This window comes from Lampetra fluviatilis, chromosome 49 (assembly GCF_964198595.1).
Source record: "Lampetra fluviatilis chromosome 49, kcLamFluv1.1, whole genome shotgun sequence".
NCBI lineage: Eukaryota > Metazoa > Chordata > Hyperoartia > Petromyzontiformes > Petromyzontidae > Lampetra > Lampetra fluviatilis.
Genome location: NC_136323.1, coordinates 8,081,127 through 8,101,531, shown reverse-complemented (window position 1 = coordinate 8,101,531; position 20,405 = coordinate 8,081,127). Strand labels below are relative to the sequence as shown.

The 20,405-nt window shown below is 44.6% G+C and overlaps 1 protein-coding gene across 6 annotated transcripts in view; it reads right to left on the bottom strand.

The window, feature by feature from the left end:
* The window catches only part of LOC144948507 (netrin-G2-like), a 176,538-nt gene that overhangs the window by 110,375 nt on the left and 45,758 nt on the right, over nt 1–20,405 (bottom strand). Inside the window, exon 2 of one of the 6 annotated variants that reach the window (XM_078878047.1) lies at nt 9,863–9,948. The exons of 4 other annotated variants lie outside the window; for them this stretch is intronic. The gene's annotated coding sequence lies outside the window, so the exon portion shown is untranslated. Of the gene's footprint in view, nt 1–9,862; nt 9,949–20,405 lie in introns of those variants that run through there. One more of the 6 variants, XM_078878050.1, reaches the window with a different exon arrangement.

The following is a 20,405-nucleotide window of genomic DNA, read 5'->3' as shown; positions in this document are numbered from 1 at the left end:
ATTAAGACACTGCTGGAGCTATGCACTTTTAAATCTAGATTGAAAACTCATTTCTTTAGAACTGTTTTTTGTGTTTAGTTTGTTGTCCTTCCCTTGCACCTCCCATTAGCACTGCTGGCTATGTACGGTGCAAAAGAAGTTCAACATATATCCAAACATATCTCTCCGTTTTGGATAAGTGTGTAACCACGTGTGTTTTTTTACCACATTTTTCTTGGATGTGTTTTGAATGCTCGATGAAGTGAGGTGTTGTCGATTGAATGAAATATATCTGCTTATGGGATTTTTCAACAGCAAAACAAATGGAAATGGTTTACGCAGATTAATGTGTGTGTGTGTACAGTTAGTGTGGGGAGGGGTAGTGTAGTGGTTATCACATCACCGCTCATGGCCAGCAACACGGAATTATGCCTCAATAATTCTCCCATTAAACCATTGGGACAAAACTCACTGAAAAAAATAGGTAAATCTGTTGTCTTCATATTACATGTCTACACGTTTAACGCAATGATCATAGCAATTTGAATATCTGAAATAGTCTTGGATTTTCCTGAGGTCACCTCAGCCTTACATGAGTAGCACCTGGTGCGATGGGTAAACATCAACACTGGTGAGACAAAGGCGGCCGGGTGTGGTGCTTTAACCACACCAGCACCTCGTGTGCCATAATGGCCTTAATGTGCTCACTCATACTCTACGGGGGACCTTTGTACATGTGTGCAATAATGGATATGAACTATATAGTCAAAAAACTTTATCTTTTTTACATTTGCCTCTCAACCGTATTTGATTTAGATGTGCCATGAGCCGGCTGCTGTTAAGCCCATCTCATGCTTACCGACAAAAGGGCAAAATGTGTTTATTTATTTGATTACAGAACGGTACTGTGCAGTGAAATATATATATAATGGATTATATATCTACAATGCATTTCCATTAGCTTAGAACACAGTCATCAGGACAACATTATCTCCAGCAAAAATGTTCAGCTCTTGCAAGTTACACAATGTCCACTCTGAGGTGTGTCCTCAATTCTGGGAAGGTGAGGACAGAGAAAAAAAACTGTTTGGCCTGGCCAACGAGAGACTTTGTCGGTTGGGTAATTACAATGCTTGTTTTGCCATTTTAGCCAACCAAAACAGCCTTCGAGTACCGTATTAAATACATCCAATTGTCTGCTTTGGCAAACGTCCCATGTGCCTTGGCTCGAGCCGTAGATTTTTTTTCACAGCGTCTTGCAGATTTGCGACGTTCATCGCGTTGGTCCATTAAAACAATTGGCAGCTCATCCGTGTTTCAGGTTTCAGAAAAGGGAAGGTTTACCGATCTAATACGAGCATTAAATTATTCAGCTGCAACGGCAGGCACGTAACCAGCACGGTCAGCAGCAGAGCGCTAATTAGGAACCCATTCACAGGCCGTGGAACTTGAAAATATTGCGGAATTCATAGAACGACGGTAAACGCTCGTCCACGAGGCACGATACGGCAGACTGGAGAATCGTAATGAAAATGAGTGCGCGTTAACGTGGCTGTGATTTCACAGTCGCTGATCCTGATGGACATTTGTCGATCCACTGCTGGATGAGAGTCACACCACACCATGGGGCTCGTGCGGGTTATATGACAATGCTTCACTATGCTGGTCAGTGGGAGTCGGTGTTGGCAGGCAGCATAGATGTGGAAGCATAGAAGTATGGTACAACTGTGTATTTTGCACTGTCCTCTGCTGCCCACCACATAGTTCCACAGAAAACTATGGTAACCTGACATGGATGGTGGTCACCCATCCAAGTACTTTCCAGGCTGAACATTGCTTAGTTTCTCAGATCTTATGAGATTGGCTGCATGATTAGGCCGATCCTGATATTAAATTAAAAAATCCACACCATCATCATCATGAGAGATAAAATGAAACTTCAACTTAAAAAAATATTTTTTTTATATTTCAGAGTTTTTTCAAATTGAACGGTCATCAGTTCCCTTATTGTGTTTCTCAATGACGCAATATTACAAAATAGCCAGTGGAAATGTTAAAGTAATCATGCAAAAGAATTTATGATGGCCAAATGAGCACTGGGTGGTATACATTGTCCTTAGCGAGTGGTTGAAAATTCCACATCCCCGTGGCGGACACCAGTATCGCCACAGGATGATCGCTCTTGAGCGCAAGCACAGGAGGAGTATCGATGATGGGCAACGTGGAGTTCTGACCGTGGTTTGGACCGACATTCTTCCAACTGGGAGTTGAGCCTTCAAACGACTCCAAAAGCCACCGCCCAATTGTAGGCAAATATCAAAAGCGACAGTGAATGAATACACTCACCACGGCACTTATATTATTTTACTTCGTATACAAATTTGACGTTCGTAGAGCAGAGATGAGCTGATGTGAAGGATTGGTAGTTGATGAATACGATGACGCGTGAACTAAACGATGATGAAAGTGACAATGAGTGGTTAGTGAGGATGAGTGAGTGTGACGATGAATGAGCAGGGAAGTTGGCAAGAGGGACGGTGTTAATTCTTGGGAAGGAGAGGGGGAAGAGGAGTTTTAAGGGAAGAACGAAAGATAGACAGTGAAGCTGATTATTTGACATGAAGGGGCAGTTTGTTCCGGCGTAAGAGTGCCAGAAGTGAGAAAGAACGGAATCGTTATTTGGCACAAGGAGGAGGAGGAACAGACAGAGACAGCTGGTACAACCTGAAACACATTGGAGAGCTATACAGCGCAATCGCAAAATCCCATGCCGCAGAAATAGCCACATGTGCTTTTGGAAATGTCCTATGCACATGGCAATATTACTCAAGTAACACTGCCAATCACAGCATTGATCAAGAACCAATACAGCTCTAAAGCCATCAATCGCCTCCTCTCCACTCATATCCCTCCCTCTATGGTTTAAGTTTTTTGTGCCAATCCCCAGCCATCTTGCTCCACCATACACGATACAGTAGCGAGATGTTAACTACCTCGCCTGGTATACAGGAGGTCGTGGGTTCGATCCTGACCTAGACGCCTGCTGCTGTATATTTGCATGTTCTCCCCGTGGTTGCGTAGATTTTTCTCAGGGTCCTCCGGTTTTACCCTCCACATTTAGAATCAACATGCATTCAGAGTATTTGGCTGCTATATATTTCCACGTAATACGCCACTTTGTTGAGCTATTGTTAGTGGCCGGGTCACTTGAACAAGAGCTATATAGCTCAGTGGGCCTGACCTGGTAAAATAAAAAAAATAGTTTTAAATAGTAGACCAGCCACATGGCCTCCTCTGAGGCTGCGTGCCAAACATTAGGACAAAGCTACCAATCTGGGCACGGTACTTTGAAAATGATCAGATATGCATAAGTTTGAAAAATCACATTATTATTGTTATGCATAGGCTGACAGTAAGGTTTTCTTTCAAATCTTTGGGGATTCCTTTTCCACATTTATTGAAATGGTGCTATCAGTGTCATGTCACGAGACAAAGCATCCATTGAGGACCCTCACCGAGTGGTGAATGTGACAGAGAATGGCCCATTAAGGCAGATTCAACAGAAACACGTCCGAGATCCCTCCAGGTGATATTTTCTCTAGCCGCACAAAAGAGGCCCATTTCCCCATGCAGCCTCGTTCAACAAATGGCAGTCAAACGAATTTGTGTAATTTTCAAGAGTCAGAATGTAACCACATCGAGTGTGTATATATATAGGGTGCCATAGTGGCGAGATGTTAACTACTTCGCGTGGTGTATAGGAGGCCATGGGTTCAATCCCAACCTTGGCACCTGTATATTTGGAGTCTGCATGTTCTCCCCGTGGTCGCGTGGATTTTTCTCCAGGTCCTCTGGTTTTTCCATCCACAGTTAAAATAAACATGAGTTTAGATTATTTGGCTGCTTCTATAAATGTCCACAAAATAAGCCACTTCGTTAATCATTTGTGGTCAGGTCGCTTCTGAAAAAAGAGCTATACAGCCCAGTGGGCCTTACCTGGTAAAAAACTAATTTAATAGTTTAGTATAATAGAGTAGTACCCGAAATAAAATACAACGTTTTTGTGTGTGCAGTTATTGGTAACATTTGGGATTTGAGTCATTATCGTGAAATGCTACAAAGGAGGCACCATGTTTCACGGACGATTAAAGTCTGTAATATCCAATTAGTAATTTGCGATTAATTTTCAAATTGAACAAATTTGGGTCCCTGGTGATGGCAGACATGCATGCCCTAGTATTTTCTGAATAAAGTCATGTGATCTTCAACGTCCACTGTGTGGTGGGTAGCTCCCATTTTACGTTCAATTCACCCTCAGTAGTGACCAGGGGCGGCCACTGGTCTCGAATCACGAATCCCTCCTACACGCGGCGCTTCAATCAGGGTTAGCTACCCGCATTCAAACCCCCCTGAGACCTAAGCCACCCATGCATACATATATAAACAAGTTACTTGGTATCATATTCTTAGTTTTTTTTTTTTCGGTAAAGTCACGTAGGTAAAACATCAAAATTAATGAAAATAAAATAAAAGAAAAACAAAAATCACGACGTTTCGGAGGCAACACAAGTCTCCGTCATCAGGTGGGACCGTCACAGCCGAATTAGCTGCATCAAGGTTCAAATCTAGAATTAAGTTACTTGGTACAAATATATCCAGTCATTGGCTGCCAGTGGTTTTAATCGCGGTGAAGCATAGGCAACACAACAATCGGTGCAAGTACGTAGTCAATCACGCGTCATGATGAACCCTTCACGGATGCTGCTTACCTGCAAGAAATGTCTCCAAATAGAATGTACACAGGGTAACTGATTAATAGCGGTAATAGTGGTGGTAATTTATTTATGCGGTACAATCCTACCTGAGTCTACAAGGTTCTTTTCAAGTCCTTGAGTGGCTTTGCAGTGAAAGGAAACTGAAGTGCCTGGAGAAAACAAATGCAAATGGATCTATAACACTCAAGCTCCGTACGGACAGATCGGGGCCCTACTTGCTGTACTGCATCACACAGGTGGGTATCTCATGCGAATGATGGTTTTGGTTTAGCACATAGGTTGTTTAAATACATAATCCAAGTGTGGTTTTCCTGGTTATGCAGCCCGTTGAGCATTCGATATCTTAAGCCATGCACCACTGTGGGCATCTTCAGGAGCACAATTTAGGAAGCTCACCCAGGATATCAGAGAACCTACACAACGTAACGGTGGGGGCCAGATGAGACTCCCACTTAATTTCTTTGAGATGCCCACAGCTGTGCGTGGTGCAAGCTTGCGAGAAGACACGCTCGAACCACGTGGTGCAAGCTTGAGAGAAGACATGTTCAAACCACGTGGTGCAAGCTGGAGAGAAGACACGTTCGAACCACGTGGCCAAACCAGGAAGACCCACAATCCTGGGTGATGGCTCAATCTGTGCACGATCCGCCAGCCCTTGCATCAATAGAACCACCGATTTGATTCTTGAGTGTCGTATTAAGCTAACACCAGTGGATGGAATCCTCACCTAACGGCTAAACATGTATGTCTCGGATTACAGTCTGTGAATGCGTCAATAGGCCGATAAATACACAAGGAACAGCAGTGGCAGGCTGTCTTGGGAGTGGCAGGTCATTCGTGCAATTTTTTTTTGCATTCGCGAACAGCTATTGTCTACGCGGACCAACAAGACTACGTTTGAGACCCAGTGGCCTTTGTAGGCCAGTCTTTAGTGTAAATCAATGTCATGAAAGCGCCGAGTTGCCTTTTATGGTAAACTTTGCCTTTCGGACCCACACTCTCTCCCACTGAGGAGCACTTTGAAGAAGCATGCACATTGAGCGAGCTGTGAATTCATTACGCTCCATCTCACGGCGACGACAACTTCACATTCTGGTTTACCGGGAGGAGTTGTTGCAGTGCACAATGAAAGTACATTCCTAATTTCCATTTTTTGTCAAGGATTTTTATGAGAATAAATATCCATATAGCTATATTTTACTTATTACATAATTCTTGCTGTATTTATTCGATTAATTAATCAATAACAATGCACATTTCATTGTACTTGCCAAGTTAAACAGTTTTCATTTTAGTTTTTTTTATTTGAGCTGTAAGCGTTTCAAAGTAATGTCAATTAATTATCGTAATTTTCAACCCGTTGTAAATCCACTGATGGAAAAAGTCCATCCCATGCCATGTCAGTCATTTGAGTTGTTTGACCATACTTCACCATGCGGAGGGAGTGTGGCTTGGCTTGGTGAAGCCCAGGATTTATGTGAGTCATGCCCTCGAAGCAAACTCAGACGACAAGGTACATAGCGCACTGTGTGAACCACAATTCCAATGCTCCCACCACAAGGAATAAAGTAACGTACTTTTTTTTTTAAATTAGGTGGATTATCATTGGTATATCTATCATAGTTTGCAAGTCCATAGGCGGCTAAATACAAACATAATCACTGACGGCGCAATTCACGAAAGCTAGATTTATGATTCATGATTGCGCGTGTTTAATAATGAGAGAAAGTTGTCATATTTGATGTGTATAATACTGACATATGGCTTTCATATGCCCATTTCATATTAAAAATGATAGACGATGTGACATAAATAAACACGCATTGTGTGTTCTAGATCATCGTGACCAGAGAGCTCATTTCTTTTTAATACTTACTAAGCCAGGAAGATAAAAACATAACTGTCCTGGGTTGTAATATTTTGGGCTTAAAATATACCCTCTATGAATATACATTATTGGAGATAAGGTAAATGTGTAGCCCTGCAATTTCTTTCACACGCCTCTGCTGGTGGAAGGGCCTCGACGAGAGTGCGCAGGGTCTTTGACCGACTCTTGTCACGCCGGCCACGCATCATGGAAGCTGTGGCAGTACCCACACTTTACCCCATCACACACGGCCTGCCATCGACTGTGGTGCACCCATTTATTTGTTACCGCTGATCACCCACGAATCTCATGGTCCACCCTAAACCGCATCCACTGCACAGACATTGGCAGATGGCGGACACCTGATGCACAAATGTTAACTTCAGAAGTCTGCAGTCGTGTGAGACCGTGGTCACCCAGAACAGACAACGTATAACGCCGCAATGCCCCGATCCACAAGTACGAAAGAGACATCTTACAGCGATGCTCTCCGCTGCTCCTGCGCGGTTGTCTGGGCCCGACCACCTCAATGTCAAGTTGTAGCTGTTGCTTTGCCATCTACGTCACGCCCTACGAAAGAAGAATACCCACTACACGCGGTCCCCCGATCAACACGAGAGGCTGAGTCGACCCCCATTTGGAATTTAAAAAATCGCACATCCTTCCAACTGTGAGCTGCTGTGCTCTGACGAAAGAGACACTCGGTCAGATGCAGGGAAACTAAGCGCGTGTAATTGCTGTAATGTCAACGCTAAATATATCTTAGGCATCAATACTCACTCGACTGGATAGCCTAAATTTTACTTTACTGACCCAGTGAACTGTATTTGCTGCCATTGATTTACAAAAAAAACAAGTTGGTATTGTTGATAACCTACGTAGATTTGTCTAAACTTTAACTTTTACAAGTGCCAGTAAATGTTTTATTGTTTATTCACCTTAATACGGTCACGGATTTACAACATTTACAATAATAACACGTGTCATTTTCCTCGTGCGCATCAATAATCGCACCCAACTGTTAATCACACATTTTAATAACGTAAATATTTGCAATATTAGTGTTTGACTGGTCGGCTTATTAAGCGTAATTGCTTAGTTAAAAAGTGATGTTATTGGCCAAACATGTGGACACATTCTTATGCAATGAATGTTATTGTATGAATGTAAATACATTTCTCTAGGCATTTTAGCACCGATGACATCCTAATTGATTCCTCAATCAGTTGGCTATTGAAAAGGTCGCAAAAAAACTCATTTGAAGAATTGCAGACCCAATGAGCCGCTTATCACGCAAACACAGACAATTCACAATGGGCGCAGAACAAAAGTGAACAATGGTCAATTCAGAGGCCGAGCAACTGTGGGAGACAGTCCATATTAGAAAGGCTTGTCTACAATTGAATGACAGACAATCAGATTCGAGATGAGACCAATGAATATCAAATGCCACCATGTCTGGATTTTTAGTAAACTATGGAAGGTTAGTTTAACACGTAGGCTTTCGCGACCAACATCATCCATAATAGAGGTTTTATGGGTTAGATCGCATAAATATATAGGGAATGTTACTTAATTCAGTTCAAACCGATGTAGTTATCCACATGCTCTCACAAACCAGGGCATTGTAAACAAATATATTTACGGACGCATTCTCCAACCATTTACGAACAGCTTAGACACATCGCATGAGGGATGGCGACGACTTGTGGAGGCATTCATCCAGCAGTGGGTAGATCATGGACGACAATTATGATGACAACATTGAATGTAGGGTGCAGGGTGATTCTATATATTGCACAGTTTTCTGGCTGAGTGTGGAGTTTGAGGATTTCTTCCCCCACACACAGGTTTTATCCACATACTCCTGTTTCTTCCCACACACAAAGACAAAGATCCCCTGTATAGCCTTAACAGACTGTTGGGGCAATTTATGTTAGCGAGCACCTATGAAGGCAAGCACAGCGCATGATGGGGTGGGTGGCCAGCACCACACCCGACCACCTTTGTGTCCCCAGTGGCGATGTTTACACATCACACCAGGTACTCATATGACGCTGAGTTAACCCATGAGGAGCCCAGGACGGGTTAAAATAATCGTCACTAGTGTTGGCTGCGAACAGGAATCGAACTTGGGTTGCCGGCTTTGTAGTGCAGCACGCCAACCACTACACTGCCGCTCCACATACACAAAGATCCCGGTATAGCCTTTCATGGACTGTTTGGGCAAGTGCTATTAGCGAGACGCTTACAGACACACACGCACAGAGCAACTCACACATACATTGGCAATCCTTCCCATGCAGGATTCTACAACAAAAATTGAAAAAAGCCTTGCGCTGCTGCAAGACTTTCCCTAATAAACAAAACACATGACTGCGATATCACTGTCACGGAGAATGAAAACTGAAATCAGTGCTCAAACTAAATGATTTGTGGTAGATGGTTTTCTCTCGTGTGTGTGTGTCGTTGTTATCGGCGATATGCCCGAAAACAGCAACTCACTGCAGATGCAAACCTTGATTGAGCTCGGGAGGATTTCCCTGCAACCGAAAACTTCTGCAATGGGTATTAGCCCCCTCTGAGCCTGTCCAAGCCAACCTCTTGCACTTCTGCATTCTATTGAATGTCACTGACACTCTGAATTGCTTTGTACCCAGAAGTTTCGGGGGCGCACGCACAGGCGTTGATGGCAATGGTTAACGTTTAGAGACCAACCACTTGACGTTAGCAAATCGATGCCAAATGACATTTCACGTCCAATGGAAAACAGAAAAAAACGTGGAACTTTGCCAAATTGCAACCCCGCCTCCTTTCCTCGCGCCTCCTAAGAATGTTCAACCATACTCACGGCCATATATCCCCACTTGTTATCAATCACGATGTTGTTGTTTTTGCTCCCCGGTCAGCTTTGCCAAAGCGATCCGTTTGTTTGCGTTATTTATAAACGCGCGTAATTAGTCTTTTCATTTTTGACGGGAGGGTATTCTGTCTCTGGAAAATGTTAGTCAAGTAATAATTTGGATTTGCTTGTATGTGCGGTTTGGAAAACTTCGACCGGATGTTTTTTTCCCTCTCTCTCTCTCTCGCAGACGGCAACATAATGCGGGAGTTGTCACGGAAAGCGAATGCAGAGTTCTATCTCTCGTTTGATTCTTTGCATTTTTTTCGCGACGGCGTCGTTAACCCGCCACGAGTAACTCCGCAAACAACAGCTCTCCGATGCGTTTTTGGGTTGTACCTTGTGTTTTACGGCGCCACGTCCGACGTTTCGCTCCATGCGCTGGGGCCTTCTTCAGGAGCTGAATACAGCACGACCGTGAACATCTACACAGCACATTGTGGTGTTATTGTTATTCTTATCCTGTATGCTGTCTCCCACACATCGCACTGAGCATCTCTCAGTGACACTGCTCACTCTTGACCTGCCACAGGAATGGATATTTTCAACTAATTGCACGACTGTCAACAGATATGAGTGTTGTTACGTTTGGTCAGGGGGGTAAATCTCAGACTTTTGACCTGGATTATCAAGTGTTATGTTACGTCCAAAATTAACAAATAAATTATCATCATCATTTTCATCAGCAGCCATGTTCTATCCACCCCTGCATGACGTCCTCCCCACATAATAGCGAACTGACGTGGTAATGGGATGCCACGATCCATCTCGTGTTCACGGTGGCTAGGAGATATTAACTACCTCGCCGGGTATACAGGAGGTTGTGGGTTCGACCCTGACGCCTGTATATTTGGAGTTTGCATGTTCTTCGCGTGGCCGCGTGTATTTTTTCTCTGGGACCTCCAGTTTTTCCCCTCCACATTTAGAATCAGTATCACACGTTTAGAGTTTTTGGCTGCTGATATCTATTTCCACGTGACGAGAAGCCACTTTGTTGAGCCGTACATTTGTGGCCAGGTCGCTTCTGAAAAATAATTGTATAGCTCAGTGGGCCTTACCTGGTCAAGTAAAAATAGTTTGTACAAGAACAATTGTTTAGTTTAGATTTCCTCGCTCCGTCTCTCAGATGAACGTCTTCTTGGGCATGTTCCCTCGTGTTGCCACTCTATCATGAGTCTTTACCACCGGGCATCATCCCTTCAAGCGACCAGTGCTGCCCAAACCCGAACATTTTTATTTACAGTCACCGTGATGTCCTCTAATTCGCATGCCCTCTCACGTGGTCTAATCCTCGTATTCCTCTTCCTTTGATTCCAGAGCGCGCGCCTCTCCCTCCACGGGCAATCAAGAGATTGATTCGAATAAAAAAATCGACAAGTAGTGGGTAATGCATGAATAATAAATACACAATTAATAGTGGCTTCTTTAAAAAAAAAACATGAACTTTTCATTCATCACACGGTGTTTCCTTGCAGAGAAGTATCGTTTGACTTTTTACAAGAATACTCATCGGCCGGTTTATATCTCCTATCAGCTGTCTGTAAGCGTCTAAAACCGATGCTGCTGGGCAGTCCAATATTCATAGGCAAGAACAACCCACAAACACCCGTGGTTCCCAATTGAGTTGCGGCTTCGCATACAAAAAAAAATACTTTGCATCGATGAATTGCAGTAAATGCATAAAATATTTAATGCACTGGAATTTCAGAATCGCCACGTAAAAATGCTTCGTACTATTTTGAATGGTCAACACCCTGGCTCTACCGAGTGTTGTGTTTACCACAAATTACAACGCGGTTACCGGCGTCACTGCCCATCGAGGTAATTTATTTCTCTGCTTGACAGTCGGTTGGATATGAATACCGGTTTGAATGCTGATGCGATGTGGTGGTGGTGGTGGCGCTCTTTGCTGCATTACATATTCATCCGCTGTGCTGTTTCCAAAATCTCTGGGAAAATTAAGAATACGACCGAAATGCTCCCGACATGACCTCCGGTAGCTTAACTTCTGAAATAATCTCGAATTGTACAGAAATGGGGTCAGTCTAAATGAAAATGCGTTTTTTTTCAATTTATGATCACAAATCTTTTTATACCTTATCACATTTTCCCTGGGTAACCTCATAAGTGTGAAGGTTTGTCACTGTCTTTGATCAAGAACTATAAAATCCTTATTCAGACCTTTCAAGCTGTTAAATGTGAAGACTAACCCTTCTTGAATACCATGATGAATGACCCACTTAAACATGTAATACTTCATGATGATGTTTTGTATCATGATACAAGTAACATGTAACATCAGTGGAAAGTGATACCTGAACGGGTCCTGCCTCCCCCCCCATCCCTCAGCAATCCCTCACTGACCAGCGTGGTGAGGTATGGTCAAAACAACCTTGTCCTGAACACGTAATTTTAATCCAGCAGTGGATTGACAAACAGGCTGTTGTTAAACCCAAACATGATATCAGCCACAAAGCTGTTGCAAATTAAAAAAAAAACATATGCTCTGTGAATAAACACATTTACAAGTGTACTGCCCCAGTGCCATCATCAAGAGCCAAGTTCAATCCACTGCTGGATGAAGGTCCCCCAAACTACGGCCATCTCTATAGTCTCGCAATCAAACAATTCGTCTGTCTACCGCACACGAGCTGATCTAATAGCTCCATCTCCACAGCGGATGTCCTCTTGTTCTCTCCATCAGTCTCAACCATTGGCCATTGGTACTGCGCCAAAATCATATTCTTAACAGTCAATGCAATGTCCCTTGCCTTACGTATGCTCTCTGATTCCAGATTTGAAGCTTTCGTGGCTGCAAGGACTCTTAGCTTTTTTCGGTAAAGTCACGTTGGTTAAAAAAAACTAAGAGTATGCTCTCTGATCCACGTGTTCCTATCTCTCAGTGTAATGCCAGGTATTCACCACTCCTCGCTTCTTTGTTTATGCACGCGTAATAATTATCGCCTCAGCTCCAATAAACACAAAATACACGAGCCGAGAGTGAAAATAAAAAGTGATGTAAAAATCATTGCAACAGTTATCGTTGATTGTTTTAGTGAGCACTTAAATCAGTCGTGTTTTATGTATCGCAGCTTAAATTTTGAGCTCTTAAACATTCTAATAAAGACTCAGTTTCAACATCTAGTCTCATTTCACATGTGACAGAGCCACAATAAGCTAAGTAAACAAACAGTAGGATTGTGATGCACTGAGCACACTGCCGAAATAGATTTTCAGTTCAGTCGCAGAATTTGCGTTATCGTTCACGGTGTTCGGCCATTGTCTCATTTCAAGAGTTCGTTTCTGTATGTGCACACTCGCAGTGGCACGAAAAAATGAGCATATTGTCAGCGGTTTAGCATTTATGGGCTGTGGCGTTGGAATTTTAACGTGCTCGCTGCTTTGGGTGATTGTACATTCGCGATCGTTTTCAACGCCGGTTAACGCCTCTCTCGGGGAAAGCAACGCGAAACAAGAGGCGCCCGCTGAGTCGGTGTGATATTTGTGGTGCCACGACAGTGGAGCAGCTCTGCAAGCGCCGTGATTGCCCACTGCCCCCCACCCTGAGCACACGCACTAAACACGCAGCACACGCACCCACGTAGTGTCCTGGCGGGGGATTGCCTGGCACATCGGGTTTTAATCCCAAGGGCCCCTAGAGGGAGAGTCCCACGGTTTCCCGGTGCCAGGAGCTTGGCCGACCCTCACAGGACAGGTTACATTGCGGTGCCCCTAAAATTGGTTTACAATTGTATGATGGGCGCAGAAAGAAAAGGTTCCCTGGGCCAACCGCAATGAGGTACAACTCGGGGGGAGGGGGCGGAAGGAGAAGAAACCCTGAGCAAGGGACAATGGGTGGCCGCTCCGCCCGGCCACCCAGGTAAGTGCACGATTGGCTGCGCGGTATGACGTCACCCTGGGCCTTTGAAGTTTAGAGAATAAAAAGAGGAGCCCAGGACGATTTGAGCTCAGTTGTCTTCAACCTTCAGGCCGTCAAGACCCACTCCCTGGCGTCCTGCATCTTCGAGCCTCTCACAGCATCCGTGTGATGCCAGCGAGTGCTGCTGCGAGACAGTGATAGGTCAAGTCTTCTCTCGTCCTTCTCCCTCCGACTCTCTCGGCGTTCGTGGGACGCGGTGAGTACAGCTTCGAGGTACGTGGTAAGACGTTTGAGTAATTGGGTTCGTAGACAGAGTTAGGCTAAGCTCTTCTCGCGAAATATCCCCCCCCACCCAGGGAGTGTGTATTCGCGCCGTTAATAAACTTTAGTTCAGAGGATCGGTGCAGTGTGATTTGTGTGTGTGTGTGTGGAACCTCGGCGCGGTGTTGGTGATTCAAGCGTGTGTGTAAGGCGCGCGTGCATTAAAACATGCACGGCCGCTGACACTCGTGCGTGTGTGTGAAAAACGAGCGCCTGCAGTGTGCCACGTGACTCATTAGGGCGGGGTGCGATAAACCCGCTGGCCAGCGCTCGCGCGCGTTTACACACCGACAATAGCATTAACACTAGCCTTGGTGTGCGGATTAGCCACCCGGAGGTGCGCGTGCATATTCATACCGACGTTTTCTTTAGCGCTAGCCTTTGTGTAAAGCGAGCGCTTGCTGGGGCGCGCACGTGCACGCGGGAGAGGGGTCAAATTAAAATTGCTCGCCGACGCTCGCGCGTGTCTACGCGCGAGCGCCTGCAGGGGCGCTGGTGTACACGCCACCGCGTTCGCTTTTGTGGTGGTGTACGTGGGCGTGTGCGGGATAACCCCGGGTGGTGGTGAGCCAGCCAATGAGCGATGTCCCTCAGAGAGGGCGCTGGCGCAGGGGGGCTGATCACCCGATCGGCGAGGGCACATCGAGAGGCGGCCGACGAGGAGGAGGGGGGGGAGTGGAGGGGGTAGACGTCGCCCCCCGCCCGCTCGCAGGAAGCGGGGAGGCGGGTGTCGGCCCCCACATATTGTTGTAACGTGCTACACAGATAGCGATCCATTGAGACACCATGACGATGGTACCATTGCGATACAATTATGATGATATCTACTGTCTAAGTACAGTAAAACCTTGGATTGCGAGCATAATTCGTTCCGGAAACGTGTTCGTAATCCAAAGCACTCGTATATTAAAGCGAATTTCCCCATAATAAATAATGGAAACTCAGATGATTTGTTCCACAACCCAAAAATACTGTATTCATATAAAAATGATTAAAACAAAATACCTTTTTATATTTTTATTATTTCAATTTAATACAAAGTAATCAAATTTATGAATTCAATTTAATCGTGGCTGGTGTGAGGGAGACGAGAGAGAGGAGAGGAGGGTTATTGTGTAGGACGACTTTCACTTGCAGTACAGTTACTAAAGAACAGTCACTACACTTGGACACAAAATAAAAAAATGCTTTACGCACACACACGTGGTCACAACACTATAGTAAACAGTATACACTCGTTCTAGATTAGTATACACTCGCACGGATGTTGACTATACGAGTGAGGCACGCCGACTGTGACCGAGCATGGAAGACGATTACCCACAATCCCGCAGCAAGAGAGAGAACCATTGGCTCAGTTGTGATCACGTGACGCTCGGCAGACAAAGTGTATACTGTATGTACTACAGTACTCGTATTGCAAGACATCGCTCGTTTATCAAATTAATATTTATTGAAAAATGTTGCTCGTCTTGCAAAACACTCGCAGACCAAGTTACTCGCAATCCAAGGTTTTACTGGATATAATCTGGATGTATGGCAGGTGCTCGTCAAAAGCATTTGCCCCAACAGTCTGTTCAAGGCGATACAGGGGTGCGGGGATCTTTGTCTTCGATTTTATCTTTGTATGTCATTAGTACGTTTGTACAGATAACTCCTCCGGGACCACTCCATCAATTCATACAATGAAAAAAATGGTACGGGGGTGGGGGGAATAAATATCTATAAAATATGTGACATTTTAGGCAATGGATCTTCTTCATAGCACGCACATGGTGAGAAGGGCCACTGCACAGAACGTGGACTATTATATATTGATATAGTGTCCCTCGGAGGCAGTGTTATCGATGAATGTGTTGAGTTCTTCCTTTTCTTAGTGCACCACTGCCAATGCAGCAGCGGCAGCACCGCTAAATAATTCGTGAAACAGATGAAGGGGTCGTTTGAGAAGTCGTGATATGAAGCTTATTATGTGAATGGGGTTTAAAGTAGAAGAAAAAAACTTATCCCTCCTGCCGAATAATTCCGCATAATAAATGCCCTTTTTGTTTCTTATCAAGTAATACCATTTACAATAGCGCCTGATGCCAATATATTTTCAAATTAATAAGTATAACCTGGCATCCATGAATTTCAGTGAGCATACCACTAGTTTGTATTTAAATACCTTTACGCAGACTTATTCAAATGTGAAATCCTGAAACGATGTTTTTTTATGAAGAGCAGCAGGAAATATGCATATATATGTTCTATCTTCGAACTGATTTGAATGCCCGCGTTCACGAGCAAACATCACTAATAGGGGCAGGGGATGCCAAGTATGCAGTACAGAAAGTAGCTTGAATGGGTTTTTCACTTCTAATATACCACACAAATAAGACTGCCTAAAAGGAGTTGATGAGTCAATTCTGGCTAACTAAATTATTATTGAGATGGCCCAGTATTACTCATCAAAAACGTAGGCCATGGTTAGAGATGTGGATGGGTCATCGTTCCAATGACTGCTGGAGAAAAGTAGGAAGTTGCAACATCAAACATTTAAAAATCTCTCTGATATTTTGATGAATAAAAAAAGTGTCTCCATCCCTTGGAAATGCTACCTGCCACTGAGAACAGTTGAATCAAATTTCAATATTATTTTGTTCAACCAGATGAGAACTCGGGAGACCAGGAGTAGTCTAAACTTGCAGGAGTGACCTGAGAGCATTCGCCTGCCAGTGGAGGGTGACGATTGCGGCCCACATTCCCAAATGAATAATTTGCGGGTCATTTTGGAATTTTTTGGGAAAATTTAGACCCTGACTTGAATGGCAAGTGTCATTACAGGCGCATCACAGGGCCTGGGCTGTATTTCATTTTAACGGGTGGCACTGTGGCAGTGCCGCAGATAGCACCACCCGGAATTAATTTTACAACCGCCCTCGGTGGGGTTTGTAACTGGAGGGAGGGGCCCGGGGATGGGAGTTAAAGGGGAGGGGGAACCTCTGATATGCATTATCTTCCCACTGTTTATATTTTCTGCCTTAGGCAACCACCTACGTTGCCTACCCCACAACACGAAGCTCGTGCCTTGACCTACACTCACAATGTTACAAGTTCATATCTTGGTACGAGATCAATTCAGCTCATCATTCCCCCTTGGTGTTGGGCAATTGATTTGCCACTGTGTGACTCAAAAGCAGTGGTTGTCTCATGGAGAGAGATGGAGTGGCCTTTGGCATAATCACGTGGAATTTCCACAAACGGCTCAGTGCCACCGTTGGAGATTGGTGCCAACAAAAAGTCATTTGACACCTTAACTTGGCTTGACGTTTACTCCTTGACAAATATTTTCTCTCGGGTGAGTACTGAATGGAAAATAAATTTAAATTACTCTTCATATTTTACTTGATAAATTGTCTTCATATCACGTAAAAATACTTTTTTTTTTATCTGAGCAGCAATGATTGTGAAACATTAGTCATTGTTAGGGGCTGTGTGCTTAGTCAATGTAAAGGTGCAGCCCTGCAATTGCTTTGCTCAGATCACTGCTGGTGGAAGGGCTTCCACTAGAAGGAGCTGTAGAGAGCTCCTCTAGAGGTAATTTTGGCCTACTCTTTCACACTGGCCAAGTGGGAATACTCACACTTTACCCCACCGTACACCACCTGGATATCGACTAACTGCAGTGTATGAATCTAGACTTCTGGGTGGACAGAGGTGAAGCGAATTAAGAAACTTGCACCATTGATACAAGTTCAACATACATACATACAACGTATATACAACATACATATAACATACATACATAACCGCTGCACCACGGTAGCTTGGCTATGTGCTTAGTAATGCTGTTTAAAACAATACGGTCGGATGTATGAAGTCCTTAGAATCTTAAGGTTGTCAGTGGGACAAGATTAGTGTACAGTATGGGGTTAGACTAAAAGGGGCAGTCACGCAGCGTGTGAAGCGGCAACAGTCGACGTATGAACTGCGTGGGTGCAATTTCACGTGAAGCAATGCACACCGAGCTTCTCCAGCAAATTAATGAATGAGCCACGTTAGCTCAGAGGGCGGTTCCTACCTCCAGCAAAACGCAGCAAAGTCCACGCGTTCCTCTGCACCACCTTTAATTGTACAGCCGCATTTTGCAAGGACACCATCGTGTGCGTGGATTGATCGCCTCCATGGAAAGGGAAGCATCTCACCGGGTCTCTGAGACCCCGATAATTGTCCCAGCGGCAGCGAGTTTGAAAATCCGTTACATACATCCAGGCGGTATGAGCAGAGACTGCGGCTTTCAGCCACTCTAATTAGCAAGCAGCACGAGAGAAGGGTCTGACCCTAGGGCGTGTAATCATTACGCGGTTCATGATTACGCCTGGCCCAGGAACCTCGCGCTACGTTATTAGAGGCTGCCGAGGTAAGGGCTTGAGTTGCACGGGAGCTGGAGTTTCCGCTACCAATTTTCACCACTCGCTGCACCGTGTCCACGTCTCGGGTCAAGAAGCCCTCGTGTGGTCAAGTCAAACAAGCCAGGGCTCTGTCTACGGTCTGTCTGTCTAGGGCACCACGATGGCGAGATGTTAACTACCTCGCCCGGTATGCAGGAGGAAGTGGGTTCGATCCCGATCCCGACCCTGACACCTGTGTATTTGGAGCATGCGTGTGTTTTCCCCATGGTCGCGTGGATTTTTCTCCAGGTCCTCCGGGTTTAGAAACGGCTGCTATAAATTTCCACCATGATAAGCCACTTCGTTGAGCTATCATTTGTGGCCAGGATCACTTCTGAAAAAGAGCTATATAGCTCATTGGGCCTTACCTGGCAAAATAAAAAGAGTTTAGTACTTGTTAAAAAGATTTCATAGGGGAACGGAGGCACAGTGGTTAGCGCGCTGCACTACATACCCGGCGGCCTGAGTTCAATTCAAGTTCATGGCCAACACCTCAAATGAGAACCTGGTGCGGTGTGTAAATATCGCCACTGGGGAGACAAAGGCAACCGGGCATGGTCTTGTCCACCAACCCCCCCGTGTGCCTTGCTGGCCTTTATAGGTGCTCGCTTGCAGCACTTGCCCAACTGACTGTTCAGGCTACATAGTATAGCTCAGTGATGAAAAAAAAGTGTTTTAAATAGCAGCAGTGCTCATCTCCTTTGGCAACGGTGAGCCAGTGGTATACATTTCACACTCACGAGTGGAATATTAAAGGCGAACAATGAACAATTTTTCAGAATTCACCTGATCCTGTAAAGATCGAAATAGGATTGAGCCAAGCTGTGGCTTTGACAGGTGACAATGATGCAAGCCAGGATGTCATAGGTGGCTTGCGGGGCCACATACTGGACAGCGCAGGGCAGAGCACACAAATCCATTGTTGTTCCCTGAGCCTATGCTCCCGCATTTATGCGACCCACTTTCACCAGCCCACACCGATCAATGTGGTGAAGTATGGTCAAATAATGTCCACGACCCACAGGGTGTACGTAGGTCCTATTCCAGCAGTTAATTCACAAAAGGTCTGTTTCACATAGTATACAGGAGACTCGATTATCCGCGTGCGGTTTATCCGATTGTGGATTAACCGCGGCACCTGAGATTTTGACGTAAATTATTTTCCCTTAAACATTTCCAAGAATCACATAGTATAACTGTTTTTAGATTTTAATTTGGGCTTAAGACAAGTCACGTGTTTAAACCAAACACACATGTGCTCCGGTTAATACGAAATCCACGTGATCGCCTCTATAGTACAGTAGTTGCATATCTTTTCAACAATGGGCGGAGTTTGATTGATGTTGATTGGCGTGGCTCTGCTGCTATCCACTGAGTGGGCGCAATCTTCTGTGTGGGAGCAGCAAAAGTGTTATCACTGAGCACGCGCATCAATCGGTCGATCGTTATTATTCGTTCGAAATCGAAAGAGTAACAATCGAAATGGTTATTTTTTGGGATTATCCGCGATTTTGAATTATCCACGGCCGTCCTCCCCGTCATTACCGCAGATAATCGAGATTCTACTGTATGTATATAATAGGGGCCAATCTCGTAAGAGCACAACCGCTGTTAATGTTCCACGTGAAGTGGTACTCGTTTTGACAACCCCAGAGTCTATACGGGATGAGTTGGGCACTCGGTACGGATTTGAAACTGCAACCTTCAAATTGTAAGTAACTTGCCACACAGCCATTTGGCCAGGCATAATGACTGAATCACATTGTAGACACACACAACGGCCAGCGTTAACCCCGCAGTTGATTGACAAGTGGCTGCAAAAAACTAAATAAAGACTCTACGTACCTCCAATGGTTAGCCATGGCTCCCACATACACATGCCCCCAGGAAGGTGCAACACACGAGGGTTTTCCATTTGCAGGTTACACGTGATAGGGCAGTGTGTGCGTGTGCGTGTTTACAAATTATGAACGCCGGTAGCATGTCAATCTTGACGACTCTTTTATTTGATTATTTCGCAAACGTGAACGAAATTAAGTTTTTCAGATGAACGGCTCCATTTAATGTACAGCACAGGGCATGTAAACAGCTCTAAACGAGGTTTATGACCGAACGCTAAGAGTCTTTTTAAGTATTTTTTATAAAACATTACATGGGAACTGCATTTAGCAATGCATTAGATTCCAGCCACAATGCAATTAGAAAGTAAAGTATTTTTTCAGTTTCAAACATTAACTTTGAGGCCCCC